Below are 4,446 nucleotides of genomic sequence, written 5' to 3' on the forward strand. Positions count from 1 at the left end.
TTATTTAAAAATTTATCAAAATAAACATGTATCAATAATTTTTTTATTATATAAGTACATTTTAATACAATATTAGTCACTCAGCCAATATGATCATCATTAAACTATAACACCAGAAAGCTAACAAGAGGTCGGATAAATAAGCAAATAAGAACACTTTCCTTGAAAATCAAACTACAATCAAGAAAAAAAATTAACTAAAACTAAAAAAAAAATAAATTAAGATTGAATAAACTTTCAAGTCATGTCATTGAAAGGTGAAATCCAAGCCGGCACCCCACCTGGAAAAAGTCACAATTCGTTGACATTCTAATATTTTACTCAGAAAATGTCTTCTTTCTATGACATGGATTTGTTTAACCTCTCCATCTAAGTGGATGTGATTGCAACAGTGAAGAGATGGAGATCGCAATTTCAGCCATGAAAGCTGAAGCCGGAAGGGCAAGTTGATTATCTCAATAATGTCGAACCCACCTCGTTATTCCAAACTGAAACCGAAAAATTTAAGGTAACGAGGGTGATTAAGGAGATCGGTACGATGTTTCGGCAATGTTCTCCGGCTTTGTTATGTAAAGTGATGATCCCAAGTTAGGATTAACCTAATTAACAAGCTAGTAGTGGTAGGGTCTAGACTAGTGTCAAATTTGAGCAAATCCAAGGCAGAGACATTTTTATTTTCAGCTCATTTATATAGTACTTATATAATGTCTTTCCCAAAGCCGTATAATGTCCCGTTGTAATCTTTGTCTCTATAACCTTTAAGAGCATTGGAAATGTTCGTAGCCATTACTCATCTTGGATGTCAAAATAATTATCTTATTACATTGCCTGAAAAATATTATCAAAATAATTTGATCATTTCATCCTATACACACGCGCACACACATATATATATACATATAGAAAACATATCATTCTAGTTAATGTTTTTTTTTTTTCTGTTTAATGAAAATAATAATTTTACACATACATAATTTGTAATACTCCGAGAGCCCAGAGAGATTAGTATATATCGAGGATAGTATAAGAAAGAAAACAACACCAGTTGGATACTTTTTGGGTTGAATGTTGGCAAAGAACTCCCAAGTTAAGCGTGCTTGACCTAGGATAATTTAAGAATGGGTGACCCCCCTAAGAAGTTCACGTAGGCCCATCAAGATAAGTTATTCCGATTCTTCCTATCGCTCGAACGGGATGTTACATAATTTTTGTGCATAATATTATTATGTAGTATTTGTTAACCAACATATAGATAAAAAAAAGTAGGATATGAAAATTATTTTAGATAAAAGTACTTCCAATTATATTTGTTAAATTTATCTGGTAATATTTGAAAAAAAAAAAAGTCATGTGACTTCAAATTTAAGTTTTTTTATTTTGATCATACAGATAAGAAAAAATAATACATATGTCTTATAGTGTATTCTAAAAATTTTAACAAACAATTTAAAAAAAAATTAGAATACTTTTTAGTTTTATTTTGATTATTGTATATCTTGATCTAAAAAGTATTTCAACATTATTTTGATATAATCTTATTTTCTTCATTTTAACAAACGCTACTTTAAGATTTGCGACTAAAAATTGTGTTGGCAGATTTTTTACTTCCTAATAATTGAATATGGAATTAACAGCCAGATGACTCACAAACTTTTTATGTGTTTTTATTGCTTAGAGAAATAACTCAAGAGAGATGAACTATGTTTTATAAATTTTCTTTCAAATGTTTAGATTTTAAAGTTGTGTGTAATATGTGATTTGTTGATAGATAAATAATATCAACTAGCAAAATGATCAAACACAAAACACACAAAATTTTATAGAGATTTGATTTTAAGGGTCTATATATTCTCTCTATTTGAATTAAAAACTTGAAGAATATTCCACTAGAATGAATGTGAATAACCTTAGCTCTTGTAAGTTCGTTATAAGTAATTAATTTTACTAACAAGATCACACTTATAGCCAATAAGAACCTTTACAGAGTATGGCCACCTCACAATGCAAGCGAGTTAATTATACAAAACAAATTTATAACACTTTAAATCAGAATACAAAAAATTTGAAGCAGCAGAGAACTTCACGCTCGAATGCTTTGCAAAGTTTTGAACACTTTTTTCCTTGAATGAATTGAGAGTTGAATAAGTGAGTCTTGAACAAAATGAGAAAAACAAAAATGTTTTGCTCAAATAATATAGCATTTGTTTGTCGCCCGTGGGCAAATTAGAAGGGAGGCGTGGACCCCATTGAAGGGTGAGGGGGGACTCACACACCCACTCACTTCTTGTAAATCGTGTCTACCAACATATTGTTGTCTAATGCGAGTAATATAATCCGTGTCTACCAACATACTGTTGCCTAATGCAAGTAACATAATAGGCTTACACCTGATAAGAAGAAACATAACATTTGAGGGCAAAACAATGTTTCAAACCCCCCCTGTCTTTTAGCCTAAATGAGGAAATTATGAAAAAAAGACCATGTAAAAGAGATTAAGATAAGATAACATATATTCTGTTTTTTTATAGAATTTGGTCCATCAAAGTAAAGCTTTGGTCGATCAATTTGCTATTATTGAAACTAAAAAGATTGATTAGTTTAAGAGATAGGTGAATTAAGTTCACCCAAAAATAAATTATTGAACATGTAAAGAAAAAAAATAATGTAAAACATAATACTTACAGTGGTTTGACCTCAAGAGACTATTCTACTACTTAGTGAAGCTTTCCTAGATTATATACTCTATATTTGTAATATCTCACATCGAGTGATAAGAAGGATCAGAACAATCTATCCTGATGGACTTACGTAAACTTCTCAGAGGTCACCAATCCTTAAACTTCCTCAACTCAAGTACGCTTAAGTCGAGAGTGTTTTGCTTACATTTAACCCAAAAAGTATCCAAGTGGTGTTGTTTCTTTCCTTACTTATTCTCAATATATACTATATTTCTCTGAACTCTTGGGATATTACATTCTCCCCCCTTGAGCACATGACATACTCGTCATGCGACCTTACAATTGGTCCTCAATTTTCTCCCTTTTGGAGGCTCCCATCCTAAAAGCTTGCCAGAGGCCGCTCATTGAACAGGCCTTCGAGTCCCGACGCCACTCTTCGCCCTCATTGGACCGCCTTCATCAAGGGTCGGCTCTGATACTATCTGTAATATCCCACATCGAGCAATAGGAAGGATCATAACAATTTACCCTGATGGGCCTACATGAACTTCTTAGAGGGGTCACCCATCCTTAAAGCTTTCCCAGTTCAAACACGTTTAACCCGGAAGTTCTTTGTCTATATTCAACTCAAAAGATATCCAATTAGTGTTATTTTCTCCTTTATTTATTCTCGATATGTACTACCATTCTATGAGCTCTTAGGGTATTACAATATCATGTAGGCTTCTCACTTGGATTCAGAAAATAAGAGAATATCACTTGAAGTTCTAACTCTCTAAAATAAAAAAACAGAAAAGAATATAACTTGAAAGAGTTTGGAGCTTTTGATCAACACTTGAATATTTCTTTCAGTTCAAGATTGCTTTTCTTGTCTTAATGTTCCTGATGTTTATAGTTTTCTTTCTTCAATGCACTTGACAAATTGCCCACTGGATAAAGCATTGAACTTGAAAACTTGTAGAGAACATCCATTTTCTTGTCCATAGTAATTGTTAGAATTAGGTTTTGAAGTTCAATCATACATAATTTTAATCAAATAATGTTCAAACAACATTTAATGAAGTTCTAATTGTCTAGAAATGAAAAACAATAGCATTAAATGCAGTCATAATGGTTATATTTTTCAAATTTTAGATAATGTTAGTCAGTAAGGTTAATAGTTATTTGAGTATTTTTAGCATTTAGTTCATTAAGTAATTTATTACTTGATTGTTCTTACTCAATTAAGATTATCAAAGAGATATATTTATATATCTTTGCTCGATTATTCAACTTTGTTACTTGACTAAAGAAGTTAATACTCAATTAAGAATGACTTTTAGTTGATTAACTTTTTTAAGTACCTTTTTGTCCAAAAATAATATTCGACTAAATAATTATGTTACTCGACTAAAAAAATTTAATACTTGATTAAGAATAGTTTTTAGTCGATTAATCTTTTTAAGTATCTTTTTTTCTTAAGAATAATATTCAACTAAAGAAGTTAATACTCAATTAAGAATAACTCTTAATCGATTAATTCTTTTAAATACCTTTATGTCTAAGAATAATACTCGACTAAATAATTATATTGCTTGATTAAAGAAATTAATACCCGATTAATAATAACTTTAGTTAATTAACTTTATAAGTTAATTTTTACTCAAGAATAATACTCAACTAAATAATTATGTTAGTCGACTAAAATATTTTATTACTCGATTAAGTCAAGTGACTAGTCGATTAACCTTTTGAATCTTGAATTCTTAATATATTTTATTCGAGTAAA

This window comes from Diospyros lotus, chromosome 7 (genome assembly GCF_014633365.1).
Source record: "Diospyros lotus cultivar Yz01 chromosome 7, ASM1463336v1, whole genome shotgun sequence".
Taxonomy (NCBI): Eukaryota; Viridiplantae; Streptophyta; class Magnoliopsida; order Ericales; family Ebenaceae; genus Diospyros; species Diospyros lotus.